The 25,574-nt window shown below is 42.8% G+C and overlaps 1 long non-coding RNA gene across 1 annotated transcript in view; it reads left to right on the top strand.

Moving 5' to 3' along the window:
• Positions 1 to 390: 390 nt before the first annotated feature.
• LOC308665726 overlaps positions 391 to 25,574 on the top strand; it is a 183,002-nt gene continuing 157,818 nt past the window's right edge. Inside the window, exon 1 of the long non-coding RNA XR_014025939.1 lies at positions 391 to 469. This is a non-coding gene — a long non-coding RNA (uncharacterized lncRNA). The remainder of the gene's footprint in view (positions 470 to 25,574) is intronic.

Below are 25,574 nucleotides of genomic sequence, written 5' to 3'. Positions count from 1 at the left end.
GTGCTCATCTCCGTTTCAAAGCCGAAGAGCCAGCGCTTGTCCGAGGACGTCTCCGTGGTCATGTGGCCGGCGTGACTAGACGGCAAAGGCGCACGGAACGCTGTTACCTTCCCACCGGAGTGGTCCCTATTTTTCTACTTGCATTTTTTACGTGCTTTCGAACTGCTAGGTTGGCAGAAGCTGGGACGAGGAACAGGCGCTCACTCTGTTATGCGGCACTCGGGATTCGACCCGCCAAACTGCCGACCTTCTGATCGACAAGCTCAGCGTCCTAACCCACTGAGCCACCGCGTGCCTTTTTTCTGTTGGCATCCAGGACTTCCCCTGCCTCATGTTCTCCAGAGCACCTGAGAGCAGGACAAGAAGCAACGGATGGAAACTATTCAAGGAGAGAAGCAACGTAGAACTAAGGAGGAATTTCCTGACAGTCAGAACAATTAACCAGCGGAACAACCTGCCTCCAGAAGCGGTGAATGCTCCAACACTGGAAGTCTTTAAGAAGAGACTGGACAGCCATTTGTCTGAAATGGTATAGGGTTTCCTGCCTTAGCAGGGGGTTGGACTAGATGACCTCCAAGGTCCCTTCCAACTTCTTCTTCTTCTTCTTCTTCTTCTTCTTCTTCTTCTTATTATTATTATTATTATTATTATTATTATTATTATTATTATTATTATTATTATTATTTTCTTTTTTTTTCCTTTCAATTTTTAAGAAGAAGCTGGCATGCTGAGAAGCAAGGCCTAAATTTCCAAGTTGCGCTTAGGGCTCCTTTGAGACCCGTAAGCCTTGTGAAATACAATCACCAGCCTCGTTATTGGGATGTGGGCTCACGGGCCCTGTTAAAGCAGCAAATTTAAAAGTGACCACAGCACATTTCAACCTTCCAAGCGTGCCCCATTAAAAGGCATCTAACCAGCAGCCGTTTCCCAACTTGGCGGGAGGAATTTCCGAGCTGTTCTTGCGAGCTTTCAGGCGCTTCCGGGCTTAACACTTAAGCGCTTTTTATTTTCGGTATCTTTTTTTGCAATATGCAAAGGCAGAATTTTTCCTGGGGGAACCATTCTAGCATTCAGAGATCTTTAAAAACGGCCAGCGAAGTGGCCAACTGCTTTCAGAACAATGTTTCCTGAAAATGGACATTTGAGTCATGAGAATAGATGATAGACAGACAGGTAGATTAACAGAGATTATAGAGACAGGCAGACAGACGGGATAGAGAGAGAGTGGATGGATGGATGGATGAATGAATGAATGGATGAATAGAATAGATGATAGATAACGGTGGCTAGATACTGTAGATGGATGCATAGATACAATGGATTGACAGATACAATAGATGGATAGATAGATACAGTGGATGGATAGATACAATGGAGGATAGAGATGCTGAATAGTTACTGTAGTTGATTGACAGAACAGAAAGAAAGATGATGGATGGATAGACAGATGATGCAATAGATACAATCAATGCAATAGACAGACAGACATGGAAGCAAATGAGTGTGACTTTAAAATTGGAGGAAGAACCATCAATAACCTGCACGATGCAGTGTTGTTAGTCTGACAACTGAACATAAAAATTATCTGGAAGTTTTAGTAATGAAAGTAAACTTTCAAGGACTCCATATTTTGTATTAGCTCTAGCAGCTACCCAGGATCTGATGCTCAGTGATGTTTGAGGAAGGGATTATATAGAATCTGGCTTTAGAATTGCATATACAGTCCACCATCTCTTACGCTGTCAGAGCAGAGACATATGGCCGTTACATTACATCAGGGGTCTTCAAACTTGGCCCTTTTATGACTTGTGGACTTCAACTCCCAGAATTCCTCAGCCAGTGTGCATGGCTGAGGAATTCTGGGAGTTGAAGTCCACAAGTCATAAAAGGGCCAAGTTTGAAGACCCCTGCATTACATCATGCCTCCATGTATGAGGAGTGATGTCATTTCCACCCTGCTACTGGAGGGGTTAAAGGTACCAAGCTAGAAAGTGAGAGTTCTACTCTTGCTTTAGGCAGTCTTTGGGCTAGTCCCTTCTCCCTCAGTCCTACGAAGAGGCCCAGGGCAATACACAAACAGATACAGAGTTGGGAGGGACCTTGGAGGTCTTCTAGTCCAACCCCCTGCTCAGGCAGGAGACCCTATGCCATTTCAGAAAAATGGTTGCCCAGTCTCTTCTTAAAAGCCTCCAGTGAGAAGGAAGGAAGGAAGGAAGGAAGGAAGGAAGGAAGGAAGGAAGGAAGGAAGGAAGGAAGGAAGGAAGGAAGGATAACAGCACTGATGATGTCCCCTAGTTGGGTCATTAAAACCTGCAACTCAGAGAGCACCCACAACTTCTGGAGGCAAGCTGTTCCACTGGTTAAATGTTCTCACTGTCAGGATGACAGAGTTGGAAGGGACCTTGGAGGTCATTTAGTCCAACCCTCTGCTCAGGCAGGAGACCCTATGCCATTTCAGAAAAATGGTTGTCCAGTCTCTTCTTAAAAGCCTCCAGTGAGAAGGAAGGGAGGGAGGGAGGGAGGAAGGAAGGAAGGAGGAAGGAAGGAAGGAAGGAGGAAGGAAGGAAGGAAGGAAGGATAACAGAGTTGGAAGGGACACAAAATATCTCCACAAAATGTCCAACTTCAAAAATGTGGCTAAGGGACTTCCGGTGGCTGCGCGGCGCCGGAGACAGCCTTCCCGGGCTGCCCGCGGCTCAGCTGAGTAATTTTCACCCGAAACAGCGCCGATCAGCTGTTCGGGTGAATTTGAAGCCCCCTCCTCGGGAGAAGAGGAGGGGGTGAGGCCCCAGGTAGGGGTCGAGTTCTCCGGGGCCGCCTGAGCTTGTAGCTTGGGCGGCTGAAGGATTGAACTCCCCCGTAGCCTGGGTCGCTCCCAGCTGGTCAGCGTCTCTGCTCCGGATTTCTTGGAGCAGAGCCAGGCGTTTGCGACCACCCCTGCCTGAAGGAAGGACTATGGAATAAAAGGAGCAGGCAGAGCGGTACAAGAGGAAAAGGTGAAGAGGATTATTATATTTTACTCTCGAGCTTGATGGACTTTTTAAATTTAAAGTGAAAGTGCGTCACAAGTGAAAGTAAAAGATGGCGGCTAAACCTCCCCCAAAAACTCTTCGGAGTGGTGGAACTTCTCCGGTGCAACAATCATCATTGCAGGCATTGCATCCTCCTGATGTATTGACACCGAAGCATTTACAAGATGCTCTTGAAAAACATGCCCAGGTAATTTTGGAATCAATGGGTGATAAATTTGCACAGATGGAGGAGAAATTGGAGAAATTGGAGGAGAGAATGGAAGAGAGGATGGAACAGAAGTTCAGTGTGATGAAGGTAGACATTTTGTCTTCAGTGCATAAAGTGGCTGAATGTGTGGAAGATCTGGATGAAAAAGTGGAAGATTTGACTCAAAAGAATGCCATATTAGAAGCAAAAGTATTGGAGAATGAAGATTTAAGAGACAAAATGGATAGAGAATTGAGTCTTGCTCAATATTACCAGATGCAGTTTGCTGTTAGAATCAGAGGCTTAAAAGAGAATATTAAGGAAGATTTAAAGCAGCTGATTTCTGAGGCTCTGGAAGTGGTATTGAATCAGCCAGCATCTGAAATAAAGGGAGGCATGGATAAAGTGTTTCGTGTGAATTCATGGATTGCTAGACAGAGAAAGCTGCCTAGAGATGTGGTGGTTTATTTTGCAAAGAGGGAAATTAGAGATGAAGTTATACAAGCTGCCTATGATTCTAAAGTTGTGATTGCTGATCAAGAAGTTTTGGTTCTAAAAGAAATCCCTCCAAAGATTTTAAGGAGGAGGAAGGATTTTACATTTCTTGTGCAAGAGCTCAAGCAACGAGATATAAGGTTCAGATGGGAGATTCCAGTCGGGTTGATGGTGATGCATGAAGGTAAAAGGTACCGTCTGGTTACTGTGATGCAGGTGCGTGATTTTTACAATAACGTTTTAAAAGCAACCTCATTGTCACTTCTGGAAGCTGCAAAGGGGTCTGGAGAAGGAGAACATCAAAAGGCTGAAGATGGACAGACAGAGGAGAACGGTGCTGGAGGAGATCAAGCTACAACTTCTTTGGATGATCCTAGAGAGCAGAGGGTGACGCGTGCTGCTTTAAAACGATCAAAAAAAACAAAAGAACAAGATCAGCAGAAGTCTATGGAACTTCCACAACGTACTTACAGCCGAGCAGTGGGAGGAGCACGGCCTAAAGAAGATAGTCCTATCAAAGCAGTGCTCCAAGAGCTTTGGGATGATATGCATGGCAACTAAATTTTTAACTTGGAACGTTAATGGACTAAATTCACCACAGAAGAGGAAGAAAGTTTTTCAATATTTAAAACAATTCAAGATAGATGTTATATGTTTGCAAGAAACGCATATTAGGGTTGTGGATCAAAAGTATTTATCGAACTCAAGGCTGGGTACGCAATTTGTTGCTTCTGCAATGAATAAGAAAAATGGAGTGGTTGTTTATGTTAAAAGTGCTTTAACAGCAGACTTAATTGAAGCAGATAAGCATGGAAGATACGTTATGATAGAGCTGCTGCTAGAAGGTAAAAAGACGCTTTTAGTTGGATTATATGCTCCTAATCAACAACAAGCTGACTTTTTTAGTTTACTTCATACAAAGCTTACCCAGTTGGATTATAAATCTTTTATTTTTATGGGGGATTGGAATGGTGTTTTGGATGTAGAGATGGACAAGGCTGGAGCTTTTAAGCGCGTCCCAAGTCATGCTAGACTGCCTAAATCCTTTTTTGAAATGAAGGATGACTTGGAACTGCGAGATATTTGGCGCGAGAGACATTTGCAGGAAAAGGATTATACTTTTTTTTCTGACAGACATCAATCTTTTTCTAGAATTGATTTTATTTTGTTGACTAATGATTTTTTTTAAGGACTAAGAAGGTGAAGATTTGTGCAAGAACTATTTCTGATCACAGCCCAGTTTGGCTAGAGATTGATAAGGAGAATAGAGATAGGCGCTCGTGGCGCGTAAATGAGAATTTGTTTAGAAATCAGAGAAATGTGGAAGAATGCAAACAGCGGATGAAGGATTTTTTTGAAATTAATATGAATAAGGGCACCTCTATGGACATGGTTTGGGATGCTAGTAAGGCCTATATGAGAGGGGTGTTGATATATATGAATAATAAACATAGACGTGCTGTGGAAGCTAGGAGGAAAGAACTGGAGAATGAAATAAAGGAAAAAGAAAAGGCTTTGATTTTGAATTCAGAGGATGTGAAGATTAAGGAGGCTATTAAACTGTTAAGAGGACAATTTGATAAATTAATGGCTGACCAAGTGGCAACCAATTTGCGGTTTGCCAGGCATAATACCTTCTGCAACGCCAATAAACCAGGTAGATGGTTAGCTTATAGATTGAGGAAAAAGCAAAGAGCTTCTAATATAGACAAAATTGAGCATAAAGGAAGGGTTGTGTTTCAACAGGACCTTATTAAGGATGCTTTTGTGGATTTTTATTCTAAATTATATGCTAAGGAGAAGATTAATGAAAAAGACATTGATATATATTTGGAGAATGCTAGCATCCCGGTTCTTACGCAAGTACAAAAAGAGGGGATTAATCAATTAATTACAGAAGAAGAAATTTTTACAGCAATTAAGGAATTGAAGATGGATAAAGCACCAGGTACGGATGGCTTGACTGCGGCTTATTATAAAAATTTACAATTAGAGATGATGAAACCGTTAAAGGAACTGTTCCAGACAATCCAGAGGGGGGGAAAGGTGCCACCGTCTTGGAGAACAGCTTTTATTTCCTTGATTCCGAAGGAAGACCAAGATGCTACTCAAGTTAAAAATTATAGACCGATATCGCTTTTAAATACAGATTACAAGATATTTGCTAAGGTGTTGGCTAATAGATTGATGAGGGTTCTGCAACAGGTGATTCATGGGGACCAAACGGGGTTTATTAGTGGTAGGCAAATGAAAAATAATGTGAGGCATATAGTTGATGTGTTAGAGTTTTTGGAAAGGAACAACCAGATCCCTGCGGCGTTAATCTTTCTAGATGCTGAAAAAGCTTTTGATCAATTGAATTGGCAATTTTTGATGAGAGTTTTAGACAAAATGGATTTTGGGGAAAAATTTTTACAACAGATTAGGGCATTATATCAAAAACAAGCTGCCCGAATTATAGTTAATAATAGTCTGACAGAAGCATGTAATATTGAGAAGGGCACAAGGCAAGGGTGTCCGTTATCGCCCTTGTTATTTGTATTAACATTAGAGATATTATTGGTTAAAATACGGAATTCGGAAAAAATTAAGGGTATACAAATTAGAGATCAGGATTATAGATTGAGAGCATTCGCAGATGATCTGGTTGTTACAGTGACCCAGCCAGAGAACTCTGTTGTGGACCTGATGGAGATAATAACACAATACGGGAAGGTTTCTGGATTTAAAGTTAATATACAGAAAACCAAAATTCTGGCTAAAAATATGACAGTTTCGCAAAAGGCTCTCTTAGAAGGATTAACTGGATTTGAGATTGTTAAAAGGGTAAAATATTTGGGGGTGCTTTTGTCACCCTCTAATACAAAGTTATATAAAAATAATTATGAAAAACTGTGGGGGAAAATTCAAAAAGAATTGGAGAGTTGGGAAAAATTGCAATTGTCCTTGTTGGGACGGATCGCAGCAGTGAAAATGAACGTCCTGCCTAAATTTCTATTTTTATTTCAAATGATACCGATTCTTAAGAAAGATTCTAATTTGGAGGAATGGCAGCGAGGTATCAATAAATTTGTTTGGGCAGGGAAAAGGCCACGAGTTAAAATTAAGATTATGCAGGATACTCGTGAGAGAGGTGGTCTTAAAATGCCTAATCTTAAACTATATTATGAAGCTGCTGCATTAGTAGGAATAAGTGATTGGATTAATTTGACACAAGAGAGATTATTAAATCTTGAGGGCCACGATTTGTTGTTTGGCTGGCATGCATATTTGTTGTATGACAAGAAGGTAGACAATGTGTTTAGAGTGCATATTCTAAGACAGGCATTGTTGAGAGTTTGGAAGAAGTATAGACATAAGCTAGATTGTAAAATACCACTGTGGGCAATTCCAAAACACGCAATAGAAAATATACATGCTGGTTTCAAGCATGATGTGACTACGTACAAGGAGATTCTGAGCTTGGAAAGAAATGTCTGGAGTTTGAAATCATATAGCCTCTTGCGAGAAGAGAAGGTTGTTCAAAATTGGTTTCAATATACTCAGCTACGGGCCAGGTGGAAAGAAGACCAGAAAATTGGTTTTACAATGACTGATGAAAATTTGATAAAACAAATTAGAAATCAGGGTCCCGCACATATCAAACGGATATATCTTGCATTGATAGAAATTGACTCAGAAACAGAGCTTGTTAAAGATTGTATGATTAAATGGGCCCAAAATATTCAAGAAGTAGTTACAATGGATACGTGGGAAAGGATTTGGGTGAGGAACATAAAATTTACACAAGCTCAAAATCTAAGAGAGAATTTTTACAAAATGTTTTATAGATGGCATCTAGATCCTAAAAAGCTTGCAAGTATGTATCCGAATTATCAGCCTAAATGTTGGAGGTGGACTTGTAAAAAGGTTAAGGCTTTTTGGATAAAAGTCTGGTGGAACATGCAGAAGATTTTTAAACAGAGGATAAAGTTTTGTCCGCAACTTTTTTTGTTGGGAATAATTACAGATGCTACAGTTGTGGACACTAAGTTGATGTTGAATTTAATTACGGCAGCAAGACTCTTAATAGGGCAGTATTGGAAGAAGGAGGAACTGCCGACCATAGAAGAATGGACTTTAAAGGTTTCTGACCTGGCAGAGATGGCAAAGATTTCGGCTTATTTGAAAGATCACTCGCAAGAACGTTATATTATGGAGTGGAGAAAATGGATTGAGTATATCCAGAACAAATATGGGACTAAAAAGTTTCATGTAGCATTTGAATAAGTCTTCCTTTTTTTCTCTTTTTTTTTCTCTTTTTTTATATATTTTATATTAATAGTGTTTGTAGTTATCCTATATGAGCTAGAGAGTGATAGATTTTAGAGTTTACGGTTGTTAGCATATGATTGTTTATGATTCTTTTTTTTTTGTTTTTTATACCTTGTACTTAGCTCTGGGAAGTCGGGGGGGGGAGGGGGGGAGGGGTAAGGAGGGAGGGATAGGGGAGGGGTAGGGGGGTTTGTTAAAGATAAAATGTATGATAAAACTTTTCAATTAAAAAAAAATGTGGCTAAGATGTAAACAGGGACTTTTCCAGATACCCGAAAATATGATTCGGTCTTATATATTTTATTTTTGCCTCCCAAACAGGCAGTAGGTCTTATTTTTCAGGGCGATCTCTTTTTTTTCTCCCCAATACCTGCTTCGCCCACAGCGGCAACAACCCCATCCAGCCAGAGTCCGCGTGGCTTCTGGCCCACTTCTGCGGCTGCTCGCAGCAGGAGGCCGTGTGGCCCGCTGTGCCGTGTGGTCGCCACAAAGTTAGGCAGCGGCAGCGGTGGGATTGAAACATGTGGACAACCGTTCTCTGTGTGGATGCCGCTTCCAGAAGTCCACTCTGGGCCTGGGCAACAAAAACTTAGCTACTGGTTCGGCCGAAGTGGTGCGAACTGGCTGAATCCCACCACTGGATGGATGGATGGATGGATGGATGGATAGATAGATAGATAGATAGATAGATAGATAGATAGATAGATAGATAGATAATGATCAGTGATGGGATTCAAATATGTGAACAACCAGTTCTCTGTGTGGATGCCGCTTCCAGAAGTCCACTCTGGGCCTGGGCAACAAAAAATTAACTACCGGTTCTGCTGAACTGGTGCGAACTGGCTGAATCTCACCACTGGATGGATGGATGGATGGATGGATGGATGGATGGATGAATAGATAGATAGATAGATAGATAGATAGATAGATAGATAGATAGATAGATAGATAGATAGATGATAGATAGAGATAGATAGATAGATAGATAGATAGATAGATAGATAGATAGATAGATAGATGATAGATAGATAGATAGATAGATAGATAGATAGATAGATAGATAGATAGATAGATAATGATCAGTGGTGGGATTCAAATATGTGGACAACCGTTCTCTGTGTGGATGCTGCTTCCAGAAGTCCATTCTGGGCCTGGGCAACAAAGAATTAGCTACTGGTTCTGCCAAAGTGGTGCGAACTGACTGAATCCCACCACTGGATGGATGGATGGATGGATGGATGGATGGATGGATGGATAGATAGATAGATAGATAGATAGATAGATAGATAGATAGATAGATAGATAGATAGATAGATAGATAATGATCAGTGGTGGGATTCTAATATGTGAGCAAATGGTTCTCTGCATGGATGCCACTTCCGGAAGTCCCTTCTGGGCCTGGGCAAGAAAAAATTAGCTACCGGTTCTGCCGAACTGGTGTGAACTGGCTGAATCCCACCACTGGGAGGTGGGGAGTTGTCCCCAAGCGCCCCATTTGCAAGCAGACGGAGCTTCCGGTCTCCATCAGATCTCCGTTCAGGGGAAAAGTGTTTGGGTGCCTATGGGATGCTTGGGAACCGAGCGAATTGCTTTGTTCCCAAGCTCCTCATAAGCACCCAAACACTTCCCCGCATCTCTGCCTCCATGCGCAGTCTTACCTGCTCTGCGCCAAGGCACCAGCGGGCTCTGGCTGCTGCCGGACACTGTCAGCCCCTGCACACTTGTGCTGGCCACGCCACCCCCCCCAGGCTTATTTTTGGGGTAGGGCTTATATTAGTCCCACCCCAAAAAAACCAGGCTCGGGCTTATTTTCGGCGTACTTCAACATTGACTCAAACACACATCTGGGGTTCATAATGTATGCAACGATTGACCCTAACAGGGCCAGCATGCCCCTAGATTTGTGTTTCAAAGCCTTTTTAAAAAAAAATTGCCAGCTGCAAAAACGGCTGGGATTGCAACGCAACTGGGCATGAGAATCCCAGACGTACGGTAGTTTCTCCATTTCTGTGCCCTCTGTCGTCAAGCTTTGCACACTTGCCAGGGTTAACTGAACCATGGGCAGCTCCCTTGAGGCAGACTAAAACAAGGAACAGCTTTTCAGAAGCCTATTCAGAGGCCGTACACCTTGCTGGGCTCCACTGTGGAGCTCATCTTTTTGATTATAAAAATTAGAATGATGAAAATGCGGGTTGTATCAACAGAGGCATAGAATCAAAATCATGTGAAGTATTAGCACCACTTTATAAAACCTTAGTAAGAGCACGCCTGGAATATTGCGTCCAGTTTTGGTCACTACGCTACCAAAAAGATGAGAGCTTGGAAAAAGTGCAGAGAAGAGCAACTAAGATGATCCAAGGCCTGGAGACTAAAACATACCAAGAATGGTTGCAGGACTTGGGTTTGGCTAGTCTAGAGAAAAGAAGGATTGGGGTGGGGGGTGGGGGACGATAGCAGTCTTCCAGTATCTCAGGGGCTGCCCCAAAGAAGAGGGAGTCAAGCTATTCTCCAAAGCGCCTGAAGGCAGGAGAAGAAGCAACGGATGGAAACTCATCAAGGAGAGAAGCAACCCGGAACTAAGGAGGAATTTCCTGACAGTGAGGATAATTAACCAGTGGAACTACCTGCCTCCAGAAGTTGTGGGTGCCTTCAGAAGAAAAGACTGGACAGACACTTGTCTCAAAATTGTATAGGGTCTCCTGCTTGAGCAGGGGGCTGGACTAGAAGACCTCCAAGGTCCCTTCCAGCTTCTATTCTATTCTATTCTTTATTTCTAATTCTATTCTATTCTATTCTATATTTCTATTCTATTCTATTCTGTACTTCTGTTCTATTTTTCTAATCTATTCTATCCTATATTTATATTCTATTCTGTATTTATATTCTGTTCTATAATTCTGTTCTATTCTGTACTTATATTCTATTCTTTCTATTCTAGTCCGTATTTCTATTCTGTTCTGTATTTCTATTCTGTTCTGTATTTCTATTCTGTTCTATTCTGTATTTCTATTCTGTTCTGTATTTCTATTCTGTTCTATTCTGTATTTCTATTCTGTTCTATTCTGTATTTCTGTATTTCTATTCTGTTCTATTCTGTATTTCTATTCTGTTCTATTCTGTATTTCTATTCTGTTCTGTATTTCTATTCTATTCTATTCTATTCTATTCTAATTCTTTCCTATTCTATTCTATTCTGTTCTACTTTATTCTTTCCATATTCTATTCTATTCTATTCTATTCTATTCTATTCTATTCTATTCTATTCTATTCTATTCTATTCTATTCTATTCTATTCTATTCTATTCTATTCTATTCTATTCTATTCTATTCTATTCTATTCTTTATTCTATTCTATTCTATTCTATTCTATTCTATTCTATTCTATTCTATTCTATTCTATTCCATTCCATTCCATTCCATTCCATTCTATTCTACAATCTGCTATTTCTAGTCCAGTCCATCCCATCCCATCCCATTCCATGTATCTGCAGCAGCTTTAATGCAACTAAATGTGGAGGAGAAGAGTCCACAATCATTAGGACATCCAGGGAATGGCAGGAGAACAGAATATTCCAGCTGGTTGTTAGAGAATAAAACCCAGGGAGGATGATGGAGCGCCTGCTGTCTTCCTGCTTAAACACTCAAAAAGTAGAGACACCATTTTGGAGGCCAGTAAACGGCAGAGAGGAACTGTCGACCGTCACAGCATCCTCACAGTGATGTGATAAAAATTAGGGTACATTTACGGCAGCTGCAGCATCCCGGGGGTCACGTGATCGCCATTTCTAACCCAGCTGGTTTCCGGCAAGCAAACTCAACGGGAGAAGCCAGATTTGCTTAACGACCACATGATTCCCTTAACGACTAGCAGTGATTTACTTAACCATGGCACAAAAAAAAGGGTTGTAAAATTCCCAGTCGCAATGTATGGCTGTGAAAGTTGGACCATAAGAAAGGCTGAGCGCCAAAGAATTGAGGCCTTTGAACTCTGGTGCTGGAGAAGACTCCTGTGAGTCCCTTGGACTGCAAGGCGATCAAACCGGTCAGTCCTAGAGGAGATCAACCCTGACTGCTCTTTAGAAGGCCAGATCCTGAAGCTGAAACTCAAATCCTTTGGCCACCTAATGAGAAGGAAGGACTCACTGGAGAAGAGCCTCATGCTGGGAAAGGCTCAGGGCAAGAGAAGAAGGGGACGACAGAGAATGAGGTGGCTGGATGGAGTCACTGAAGCAGGAGGCATGAGCTTAAAGGGACTCCAGAAGATGGCAGAGGACAGGAAGGCCTGGAGGAACGTCGTCCGTGGGGTCGCATGGGTCGGACACGACTTCGCAGCTAACAACAACAAAAATTGACTCGCATTCTTTTTGCTTAGCAACATTAATTGTGGTTCCAATTGCGGTCATAAGTCGAGAACAACCTGTATACTGAGACATTCGACTTAGCGGTCCTTAATAGGCTCATTCCATTCTTTGTTAATCATATTCACTAATATTTGATTAGCTTTTATTTCCCCCCCCCCGCGAGGAGCATGACAAACAGTGTAATAAATGAGATAAAGGAAAGGGGAGAATTCGCACCGTGACGAGGCCGAGACCGTTTCAGAGAAGCTATCTAATAAAACATTTAAGAGGAGAGCATTATTACTGCTAAGCAGGCGAGGTGAATCTCCAGGGAACAGGATACAAGGAGGAAAAAGACTTCCCTGAATTTAGAAAATGGAAAGCATTAAGAGAAGCACAGAATGAAAGTCTTTTCACCAAACGTTCTAGGAATTACCGTATTTTCTGGCGTATAAGACGACTTTTTAACCCATGAAAATCTTCTCAAAAGTCAGGGGCCGTCTTATACGCTGGGTGCTCAAACTTTAGGGACAGGGCTGGCTGGAAAACCTGGAGCAGATCTCCCATTTGGTCTGCGCAGGGAAAGCGGGACCAACTGGAGAAGAAGCTGCAGTCTGTGATTTTTTACAGGCTGGGGTCTGGGCGTCTTTCCTTCTAAAGTTGAAGAGCAGCTGCAGTCTATCCCAACTTGAAAGGCAGGTGGGGAATGCAGCAGCCAGAGCAGCTGCTTAGCTCTAAGGACACATTTGACTCAGGAACTGGGCGGGCTGGCTGGAAAACCTGGAGCGGATGTCCCATTTGGTCTGCACAGGGAAAGCTTTAGAGTGAATTAGGAAAAGTTTAATCCACTTGCACTGTTTTATGTTTACATGTTTGATGACAAACAGCCTTATGTTTATAAGTGACAGTTTTCCTACTAAGTACCTCCATGTCATAAGCATTTGAATTAAAATTACCATATTAAAATCAAATCTGATGTTTTTTAATTTTTATTTGGTGTGCGTTGGAAGAGGGTTAGTCTTATACGGCGAGTATAGCCCAAACCCTATAATTTAACAGGAAATGTAGGGGGTCGTCTTATACGCCCAGTCGTCTTATACGCCGGAAAATACGGTACAGATAAACGTACGGAATGCAGAATAACAAGAGTTGGAAGGGACCTAGAAGTCATCCTAGTCAAATGGTTGTCCGATCTTGAAAAGCCTCCAGTGATGGAGCGCCCACAACTTCTGGAGGCAGGTTGTCCCACTGATTAATTGTTCTCGCCGTCAAGAAGTTTCTCCTTCATTGCGTCTCTCCTTGATTAGTGTCCATCCATCGCTTCTTGTCCTGCCTTCAGGAGCTTTATTCGGAGAAATAGGTTGACACACACACACCCTCTTCTTTTGTGGCAGCCCCTCAAACATTGGAAGACGGTGTTTGTCATGCTCCTTGGGGGGAGGGAGAAATAAAAGCTAATCAAATATTAGGGAATATGATTAACAAAGGATGGAATGACCCTATTAAGGACCGCTAAGTCGAATGTCTCAGTATACAGGTTGTTCTCGACTTATGACTGCAGGTCACCCTTAAGTCCTCCTTTTCATTTGACTAGACATACCCAATTCCTGCAGCCATTCCTCGTATGTTTGAGTTATGCTATTATCCAAAATAACATCCTCTTTTATTCCTGTTCTTTTATTATATTTAAAAAGCACTGTGCCAACCCTGGCAACTTACAAATCTGAGTAAATAAATAAATAAACTTTGTTTCCCCATTTGCAAGTTCCCCCCCCCTATGATCCGGTACTACAAAGTCTAATATCTCCCAAGTGTACCTCCTTAACTACAGGGAACAGTGGATGCATTTAGGCAGTCCTCAACTTACGACCAAAGGGAACGCAAATTTTCTGTCGCTGAGCCAAACGTTTGTTAAGTACCTTTGGCCCCATTTTTTTTTGACCTACCTTGCCGCCGTTTGTTAAGCGAATCCCTTCAGTTCTTAACACAGATGTCGAATAAATCTGACCTCCCCATTGACTTTGCTCGTCACAAGGTCACAAAAGGAGACCACGTGACCCTGGGGCGTTGCAAGCGTTGTAAATACATTCCATTGCCGTGTATCCAAATTTGGATCACGTGAACATGGCGATGCTGCAACAGTCATGAAAATTAATCATAAGTCACTTTTTTCAGTGCCTTTGTAACTTTGAACGGACATTACCAAACAGTTGTAAGTCAAGAATTACCTGTATTTGAAGAAGCGGTGATATTCTGGGCGTCTCATTACCTAGCTAGGTAACATCATCGGTGCCAGAAGGGAATGGAGTTTGTGTAGTGGAGGTGGAGAAGGACTGTCAGGTCCTTAATGCTTTCTGAGCTTGGTTGATTATTATTTTTTTTGCAGTGTTTTCGTGACCCAGCTAGGTAACCACATCAGCGCTAGAACAAAATGGGGCTGGCAGCGTGGGTGAGGAGAAGGAGGACTGTGAGGCCCTTAGTGCTCTGAGGCACATTTTCCGGTTTTATAAATTTCGTTGTTTTATAACTATCCTTTTAATAGGGTTTCCCATTTTCATTGACTCAAACCTGTATTTTACTAGATTTTGTTTTATTTATTTCTTTTATTTATTCATCAGACTTATATGCTGCTGCCCATCTCACAGTTTGAGGTGACTGTGGGCAGCTTACAATTTAATAAAAAAAGGAGAGATATAAAAACAATTATAAAAATAAAAAGATTACAATTACAAAAAGATTAATGCAGACTGACTATTTTATGTGTGTGTGTATAATTTTATATCTCATTCTATGTATGTGTGTATATATATATGCAACATATATATACACACACAGACATATACATACATACAGTATATATATATATATATATACACACACATACAGTATGCATATACACAGTATATATGCAGCATGTGTATATTATACACACACACAGAGTCATATGTATACCTTTTTAAAATGTTTTAGCTTAATTTTAATTTTATTTTTTTAAAAAAAATATTAATTGTTAATATTCCACCCTTTTATGGCGGTCTATGATCCTAATAATGATTTGTTGATAAAGGTAAAGGTAAAGGTTCCCCCGCACATGCGTGCTAGTCGTTTCCGACTCTAGGGGCCGGTGCTCATCTCCGTTTCAAAGCATGTGGCTGGCATGACTAGACGCCAAAGGCGCACGGAACGCTGTTACCTTCCCACCGTAGTGGTCCCTATTTTTCTACTTGCATTTTTACGTGCTTTCGAACTGCTAGGTTGGCAGAAGCTGGGACGCGTAACGGGCGCTCAACTCTGCTACGCGGCACTCGGGATTCGACCCGCCAAACTGCCGACCTTCTGATCGACAAGCTCAGCGTCCTAACCCGCTGAGCCACCGCGTCCCTTGATTTGTTGATATTACCACCTAAATTACTCGCTTGGCCCTGCAGAGAAGCAGAAAGGACAAATGAGAAGGTGCTATATGAGATTCAAACACAATTGCCCCCTTTCCTTCTAGGAGAATTCATTACCTCGCTGTTGTCTTCCATTAGACAATATCAAGATAAAATGTCTTTGACCTTCTGCTCATCCCATCTTGCCTTGTGAAACATCACTTCCAATTATTTCCCATCAACTCCACTGCCCACCCAATTTCCAATGAATTATAATAAAGCATCAAGTCAATCTATTGAAAGAAGATGGATAGAGGAAGGCAGAAATATCCTCAGAAATACAAATACAGGTAGATAACTTTTAGGAAATAGAACAAGTTTATATTCAAATAGATAAAATGTGTATTCGGGATATTATATTTTGTTATGAAGTGAGATAAGGGAAATCTTGGTTACCCAAAGTCTGAAAATTATAAATATTTAAGGTTAAATTGGAATATTGATGAGAAACTAAAAACTGGTAAAAATTAACAACAGGATATGGACTGTTTATGAAGATTGAATGTAATTAAGACATGTATAAGCCAAAAAATTACTGATAAATGTAATAATGACGTCTTTATTGAGTTAATATGATTAGAACTGTACTAGTTTGAATATGAGATAGTAAATGTTAAGGGAAAAAGAGAAGAAATATTTGATGTTGTAACCTGAGATCTGCACCAAAGATTTTGTTATTGAACTATTGACTAACCCAGTCACCACGTTGCTTTTCAAATACTCAAATGTAAAATTGGAAAATTAATAAGATAATTTAAAAAAAAAAAAGAAATACAGGTAGTCCTCGACTTACGACTACAATGGAGTCCCAAATTTCTGTGGCTAAGTAAGACATTTGTTAAGTGAGTTTTGCCCCCTTTGATGACTTTTCTTGCCACAAGAAAAGTCTTGCCACAATTTTTAAGCGAGTCACCGACGTTGTTCAGTTAGGAACACGGCCGTTAAGCGAATCTAGCTTCCCCCACTGACTTTGCTTGTCAGAAGGTCGCAAAAGGGGATCACATGACCCCGGGACACCACGACCGTCATAAATATGAGTCAGTTTAATTGACAAATAAAATAACACATATTTAGAAATAGAAATTGAATCAAATTCAGCTTTTGCATGGATCTGTTTTTGCCTCTCTCTCTTACATTCCCTTAATCCTTGGCCAAAAGGATTTAATTAAATTAATACTAAACCTATTAAATTCTATATCAATTGTGGCTAATCTATGCACTTGGAATTACCCATTTGCTTGTGCTGTCAGGTAAATTTATTTTTCAAAATCAGAGTGGATTTAAGGACTGAAAATAATCTTTTGCACCCCTGCGAGAAGTAAATTTCTCGTGGTCTGGGAGAATCAATTTAATCAATACTGATTAAAATCTGTGGCTAATGATCAGTTTGCTGAATTCAATGCAGAAAAAAATCTTTTTTGTGTAACACTCAATGTTGCCTTCATTTATTCATTTGTATTCATCGTATTCATTTAAAGACATTGTTGGTAGTTTCCTATGTGTTGATTAGTTGTTCTTTTTTATTTATGACAAAGGTATTAGTGGCATACTGGATCCATATTTTTTAATTGTATGTCTGGAATACGGTAGTTTCTAGATGCTGTATTGTGGTCCCTGTGTGTCTTGAGAGTGGTGACCCCATAGATGATATAATAATAATAATAATAATAATAATAATAATAATAATAATAATAATAATAATAATAATAATAATAATAATAATAATAATAATGATGATGATAATGATGAGGATGAGGATGAGGATAATGATAATGATAATGATGATAATAATAATAATACCTGGTTGATATCTAAGATGCTGGCAGCAACCCGTGTCGATCATTAGTGCCAGTCAGTTTGAGTGTTCAGTTGACTTGAGTTTCATGTTTTATGCATAAAAGTTTTACATAATAATAATAATTATTATTATTAAGAAATTAAGAAAACCCAGATCATGGCATCCGGCCCTCTCAATTCCTGGCAAATAGATGGGGAAGAAATGGAGGTAGTGACAGATTTTATTTTCCAGGGCTCCAAGATCACCGCAGATGGAGACTGTAGCCAAGAAATTAAAAGACGCTTGCTCCTTGGGAGGAAAGCCATGGCAAATCTAGACAGCACACTAAAAAGCAGGGACCTCACCCTGCCAACAAAAGTGCGTATAGTCAAGGCTGTGGTCTTCCCAGTTGCAATGTATGGCAGTGAAAGCTGGACCATAAGAAAGGCTGAGCGCCAAAGAATTGAGGCCTTTGAACTCTGGTGCTGGAGAAGACTCCTGCGAGTCCCTTGGACTGCAAGGCGATCAAACCGGTCAGTCCTAGAGGAGATCAACCCTGACTGCTCTTTAGAAGGCCAGATCCTGAAGCTAAAACTCAAATACTTTGGCCACCTAATGAGAAGGAAGGACTCACTGGAGAAGAGCCTAATGCTGGGAAAGATTGAGGGCAAGAGTAGAACGGGACGACAGAGAATGAGGTGGCTGGATGGAGTCACTGAAGCAGGAGGCGTGAGCTTAAATGGACTCCAGAAGATGGTAGAGGACAGGAAGGCCTGGAGGAACATTGTCCATGGGGTCACGATGGGTCGGATACGACTTCGCAGCTAACAACAGCATAACAAATAATAATAATAATAATAATAATAATAATAATAATAATAATAATAATAATAATAATAATAATAATAATAATAATTTACTAAACCTATATGCTGCCCAGCGCTCAGCAACTCTGCGCAGCTCCAAATCAAATAATAATATTTTTTTAAAAAGACAATAAAATGTAAGAAAAAAAAAGGGTGGGAACCGTAATGAAATAATTCCATTCGTGAAGCCCAATTTTATTTTTTAAATTTTTTTATTATTATTATTATTTTTTGGCTAGTGGCCCGTGTTTGCTCCTCTAGCCACAGACCTGCAGAAACGGAAGTTTTTTCCCACCAAAAAAAAAAACAACAACAATCCCCCAAAACCCCCCACATCTGATGCAAAACCCCTTTCGCCCTTGCTGAGCTGCTCCACGCAAGGGTGAGGACGGACGTGAGCAGCGGGACCCATTTAAAGGTAAAGCAGAGGTGAGAAACCCCGAGCGGGCTCGGATCCTGTTTGCTGAGCTGGCTTTGTGGACGATGGGCTCTTTAAGAAGGAGTCACGGAGCCAAGTACGCAGCTGCCTAGGCAAAGCCGCCCTCCTCCTCCTCCTCCTCCTCCTCCCCCCCTCCCCACCCTTGTGGGCCCCAGACAGCCAGAAGAGCTCAGCCCAGCTGCCTCTCCTCCGAGTGCCCCCCCCAAAAGCTCAGCACCATGGAAGGGGCCAGCAGAGGAGGTGAGGATGCCTTAAACCTGCAGACAGTTGGTCCTTTGACTAAGGATGCTCTTTGGTGATGGGGGAGGCAGGTGGAGCGGAGGAGGCACCTGAAGGGCTTTGAAAGAAATCCAGGAAAAGCATCCTTCATCTCTCCATCACCTGCATCCGTGTCTCTCTCTCTCTCTCTCTCTCTCTCTCTCTCTCTCTCTCTCTCTCTCTCTCATCCCTGCCTTTTCTCTGTCTCCCTTGGCTGTGACAGGGTGCTGATGACCGAGCTGGCAAGCATCGCCCGCCTCTTATGAGCACTGCAGTGGGATTGCACCCTCCCTCTCTCTTCCACCGTCTCCTCCTCGGCTTTCTAAGAAGTCCCCCAAGCCAAGATCTCTCTCAGGGCATCGTCCCTGCCATCTCTTCTCCAGCTGGCCTCTCTCAAGTAAGTACCACCCAGGGCTTTTTTTTGCTCATAGAACGCTCAGAACGGAGTGCCGGCACCTTTTTTTGGATAGAACCTTGTAGTGTAGGCAAGGCGGGTTGTATGACATGTGTGGGTTCCGGCACCTTTTTCTTTTACAAAAAAAGCACCGCGTACCACCACTCAGAGGATCAGTGGTCCTGAGGGGGAAGAAGGGGTTAAAATTGCGTGGCTGGAGAAGTTCGGACTTCTGCAAGTGTGCCAGGTTTGGTCGATGGGGTGGGGTGGGGTGGGGGGCTTTCGGCTTTCACGGATCACAGCCCGGTGGGCGTCGACATGACTCATTCTTCCGCCAGGCTTTTGCCACACACAAAAAAACCCTATAAAGGTGATCCATGAAAGGCACAGGATTTCCTTTGCAAAAAATCTCCCCCTTCCTCCAAATGGATTTTTTGCAAGCAGGTAAACTGGCTCTGGTGGGTGGGGGGGAGTGTGCACGGATCTCCGGATCTCCCTCCAGCAGGAGGGGGGAGAAAGAGAGATATTGTTAGTCAGAAAAGTGGACGGATGGGTGAGAAGATCCTGAGATATCTTGGTTTGGCTTCAGGGAATTGGCTCGTAAACAGGCCACAGTGCAGGGCCAAGCAGGCCAAAGCTTTTCCGAAAACGTTGCTGAAAAAAGCATTTGGGGGGAGGGGACGTTGCTGCTGTCTTGTAAAGTGAGGATGAGCCACCCAAATTAAGTCTGTCATTCTGGCCTTCTTCCCCCTTTTCTCCATTCAAGGTCATCAGTAGATGTTCTCCTCTACTTTAGAATAACCTTGCTTGGTTCTGTTTCAAAGGTGCGTGGAACGGATTTGTCAAAAAGCAGTTCTTTCGTTGGGAATTGGTGCGGCTTTTCCCAGAATTATGATTATTATTTTTTTCCTCCGACCTTCCCCTGTCTTGGACCCAAAATTTTCAGACTGTCGGTCTTAGGCCTGACATTTACATCAAGTTCCCCAGGCTTGTTCAGGCACAGGATGGGAAGAGTAAGACTCCTGCCTCTCCAGAAGGATGACTTATAACGGTGGGGTTTGTTGTATTCGTTTTGTCTTTTGTCATCCTCTTAGCCCTGTTCTCGGGTCGAGCAGGCCCTCCTTTAGTGGCATTTTGCCTGTTGTAAACAACCAAATTCTGCATCCTGTGACTCCTGAGTCTCCTTAGCATCCCTGGACAGGTTAGATTCTTTCCAACCTAATTGACATCGCGGCCACCTTGCTTTGTAGGAGGTCTTCTTCTCACACCATTGTCAAAGGATGCAAGCTTGGGTTTTTTCTGAGGACCGATGTACCATAAGCGATCCCACAAGAGACTGAGTCCAATGGAAAGCTACTGAATCTGCCTTGCTAGTGATCCTCCCAGCTGGATCCAGCCTAGTACCGTATTTTCCGGCGTATAAGACGACTTTTTAACCCATGAAAATCATCTCAAAAGTTGGGGAGTCGTCTTATACGCCCAGTCATCTTATACGCCGGAAAATACGGTAGCTACTTCCATTTGCATGGTCCCGCACCGTCTCCTTCGGATTGCAAAGAAACTGCAAGTGCGTGTAGTCCTCGACTTACAACGGTTCATTTAGTGACCAAAGCTGCAACAGCACTGAAAAATGGGACGCGTGACTGTTTTTCACGCTTTGCAACTGTTGCAGGATCCCCAAGGTCGCCGGATCAAAATTCAGCCACTTGGCAACGGACTCATATTTATGACGGTCGCAGTGTCCTGGGGTCCTGCCACCCCCTTTTGCGACCTTCTGGCAAGCAAAGTCAAGGGGGAAGCCAGATTCGGTTAGCAGCTTATGAACTGCAGCGATTCACTTAACAACTGTGGCAAAGAAAGTCATAAAATGGGGGCAAAACTAAGCAGTGTCCCACTTAGCAGCAGAAATTAGGGGCTCAATTGTGGCCGTAAGTTGAGGACTACTTTATGACCACAACTGAGCCCATTGCTACGCAAGGCAGTTGCTGAGTGAGTTTTGCCCCATTTTATGACCTTTTTACCCCAGTCAGTGGTTAAGCAAAGCGCTGAGGTTGTTAAGCGGATTGTGCGGTCATTAAGCAAGACTGGCCTCCCCCATTGACTTTGCTTGTCGGAAGCCAAGTTAGAAGGTTACAAACGTGATCGCGTGACCGTGGGACACTGCAACTGTCATAAGGACATGCCAGTTGCCAAGCACTGGATTTCGGTCACGTGACCATCGGGATGTCGCAGTGGTCGTGTGAAAACCGACGTTGAGTCATTTTTTTCAGTGTCGTCATAATTCTGAACGGTTACTAAACAAAGGGTTGTAATTTGAGGACCACTTGACTTGTATTAAGCTCATCAGCATCCCCCAAAAAACGGATTTTAGCTTGGCAGTTTCAGCGCTATATAAAAACCACATTAAAACCACATTCAGCCATTTGCCTGAAGTGGTATAGGGTTTCCTGCCTGAGCAGGGGGTTGGACTAGATGACCTCCAAGGTCCCTTCCAACTTTATATTATTATTATTATTATTATTATTAGTAGTAGTAGTAGTAGTAGTAGTAGTAGTAGTAGTAGTAGTATTAGTATTATTATTATTATTATAGGGATTTTTCTTTTATTTCTCAACTCTTTTCCTAAAACAGCCTTCCACAAAGTCGAACAAATCCCATCATCCTTCCTTAATTCATCTTATTTTGGTTTTTCGCAAAGCCCAATTCTCGAACGCAAGAATGGATGAAATGGACTGAGAGAGTAGGAGAGCTCTTAGTTAACGCATTCAGATTTTAAGAGAAGTCCGTTTATTCGGGTCAGCAGCGTCACAATTAAAATAAGGCATGCTATATACGACGTGAAATTTAAATTTCTAAGAGTAGTGCCACAGGGAGACGACGTTCTGCCTCTTACCTGTTTCCCTGTTTTGATTCGGGGCGGTGTTTGATTTTGCAAAAATAAAACGAGCTTGTGATCAGTAGTGAGGAAAAAACTACAGCCATAACAGCTAAGAGAGGCAGGGCTGTCGGAAAATATTTTAAATTTTCTTAGTTTAAGTCTCTTGCATGCAAAACGCCATCATGGCAAGCAGCTTTATAATAGCGATGCAACTACCGGCTTTTCATTAACTACTAGTTCATTTACAAAATGCATTTACTCTCCAGTAGACACCAAGGGGCCCGTGGCAATATACAGCTCATACATTCAAAGCCACCTATAAAAACCAATAATTGCTTTAGTTTCAATTAATTCTGATTAAAACCCTTGAGGACATGAATGCAGCCCCTTACAGAATTCTATCAATATGATGGGGGGGGGGGGGGTAGGGGAGCTGAATTCAAGAGAGGGGAAACAAGCTTGATCTGCCCTAACCGCCCCCCCCCCCAATATATTTATTTATTTATTTATTTATTAAATTTTTATACCGCCCTTCTCCCGAAGGACTCAGGGCGGTGTACAGGGCAAGAAATATTAAAAAACAAAGTACAAAAGTTAAAAAACAATTAAATAATTTATGCCTGATATATACAATAGTTAAAACCATATTAAAAACCCAACCCCATATAATGTGCATTAAAACTTTAAAATACTTTTCCAGTAAGAAGTAGTCCTCAACTTACAACAGTTCATCTAGTGACCATTCAAAGTTACAACGGCACTGGGAAAAAAATGACACGGCTGTTTTTCGCACTTAACGACTGTGACAGCCTCCCCGTGGTCACGTGATCGAAAGTCAGCTTGACAACTGACTCATATTATATGACGGTTGCAATGTGCGGGGTCATGCGATTCCCCTTTTGCGACCCTCCTGAGAAGCAAAGTCAACAGAGAAGGCAGATCCACTTAACAACCGTGTTACTAATTTAGCAAGGGCAATGATTCACACGACAACCTTTGTGGGTCCGCGGTGCTGTCTGAGCTGGGTGGCTTTGGTGCAGACGTTTCATTATCCAGCTAGGTAACATCATCAGTGTTAGAAGAGAGGGGGGATGCGGAGATGAGGAGGAGGAGGAGGAGGAGGAGGAGAAAATGACTGTGGGGTCCTTGGTGCTCTCTGAGCTGGGTGGTTTTCTTGCAGATGTTTCATGACCCAACTAGGGAACATCAGTGTTAGAAGGGAAAGAGGTTTGAAGAGAGGAGGAGGAGGAGGAGGAGGAAGAGGAGGAGGAGAGGAGGAGGAGGGGAGGAGGAGGAGGAGGAGGAGGGGAGGAGGAGGAGGAGGAGGAGGAGGAGGAGGAACACTGTGGGGTCCTTGGTGCTCTCTGAACTTGGCTGTTTTCTTGCATATGTTTCATGACCCAATTAGGGAACATCATCAGTGTTAGAAGGGAGTGGGGGAGGAGGAGGAGGAGGAGGAGACTGTGGGGTCCTTGGTGCTCTCTGAGCTGGGTGGTTTTCTTGCATATGTTTCATGACCCAACTAGGGAACATCATCAGTGTTAGAAGGGAGTGGGGGAGGAGGAGGAGGAGGAGGAGGAGGAGGACTGTGGGGTCCTTGGTGCTCTCTGAGCTGGGTGGTTTTCTTGCAGACGTTTCATGACCCAACTAGGGAACATCATCAGTGTTAGAAGGGAGTGGGGGAGGAGGAGGAGGAGGAGGAGGAGGAGGAGGAGGACTGTGGGGTCCTTGGTGCTCTCTGAGCTGGGTGGTTTTCTTGCAGACGTTTCATGACCCAACTAGGGAACATCATCAGTGTTAGAAGGGAGTGGGGGAGGAGGAGGAGGAGGAGGAGGAGGAGGAGGAGGAGGAGGAGGAGGACTGTGAGGTCCTTGGTGCCCTCTGAGCTGGGTGGTTTTCTTGCAGACGTTTCATGACCCAACTAGGGAACATCAGTGTTAGAAGGGAAGGAGGTTTGAAGAGAGGAGGAGGAGGAGGAGGAGGAGGAGGAGGAGGAGGAGGAGGAGAAGAAGAAGAAGAAGAAGAAGAGGAGGAGGAGGAGGAGGGGGAGGAGGGGGGGAGGAGGAGGAGGAGGAGGAACACTGTGAGGTCCTTGGTGCTCTCTGAGCTGGGTGGTTTTCTTGCAGATGTTTCATGACCCAACTAGGGAACGTCATCAGTGTTAGAAGGGAAGGAGGTTTGAAGAGAGGAGGAGGAGGAGGAGGAGGAGGAGGAGGAGGAGGAGGAGGAGAGGAGGAGGGGAGGAGGAGGAGGAGGAACACTGTGGGGTCCTTGGTGCTCTCTGAGCTGGGTTGTTTTCTTGCAGATGTTTCATGACCCAACTAGGTAACATCATCAGTGCTGGAAAGGAGGAGGAGGAGGAGGACTGTGGGGTCCTTGATGCCCTCTGAGCTGAGTGGTTTTCTTTCAGACGTTTCATTATCCAACTAGGTAACATCATGAGTGCTAGAAGGGAGCGGAGGTTGGCCTCTGTTTATATACAAGTGGCTTGCCCTGGCAGTGTTGTTGGAAATGTGATTTTTTTTCTTTCATGCTTCCTTCATTAGGGTATTGGGTTTTTTTCTCCTTGATGATTGTTTGTCTGGTATTAATCCATGGTTTTCTTTTTCTGTGAGTTCTTGGGTGTTGTCTGAACTGGGCTGTTTCTTGCAGACATCGTCCGTATTGATGATGTTACCTAGTTGGGTTACGAAATGTCTGCAAGGAAACCACCAAGCTCAGAGACACCCACCCCCCCACAGTTCAACCCTGAGCGACACATATTCTCTTCGCTCGGCACAGTGCTGCTTGCAACGTGGTGAGAGTAACACAAGCACATCTTTGTGGCAAGCCCCTTTGTAGGGCCGAAATTTATGTGACGCAGAGGGGCTCAGCAAATCATCCCGTTGAAAGAAATGCACTGATTCGCTAAAGGTCTCGCCAAATCATCCCGTGGGGGCTTGTGACATTTTTCACAGATTATCCCCATCGTTCAAAACTCAAAGTGCAAACTTAACGCATTCATTTCCCTATAGGGAAGGTTGGAAATTGGGCTGAGTGGCATATTGGCCCTTTGTCAGCACCAGTCAATAATCCCACCACTTCATTAAGCTTTCTGCCTATCAACATTCTTCTCGACTAAGCTAACATTATTGTAGTTTGCGTTCCTGGTTTTGGCTCTCCG

Source organism: Vipera berus (genome assembly GCF_964194415.1).
Source record: "Vipera berus genome assembly, chromosome: 3".
Classification (NCBI taxonomy): domain Eukaryota; kingdom Metazoa; phylum Chordata; class Lepidosauria; order Squamata; family Viperidae; genus Vipera; species Vipera berus.
This window is presented reverse-complemented; position numbering and strand designations above follow the sequence as displayed.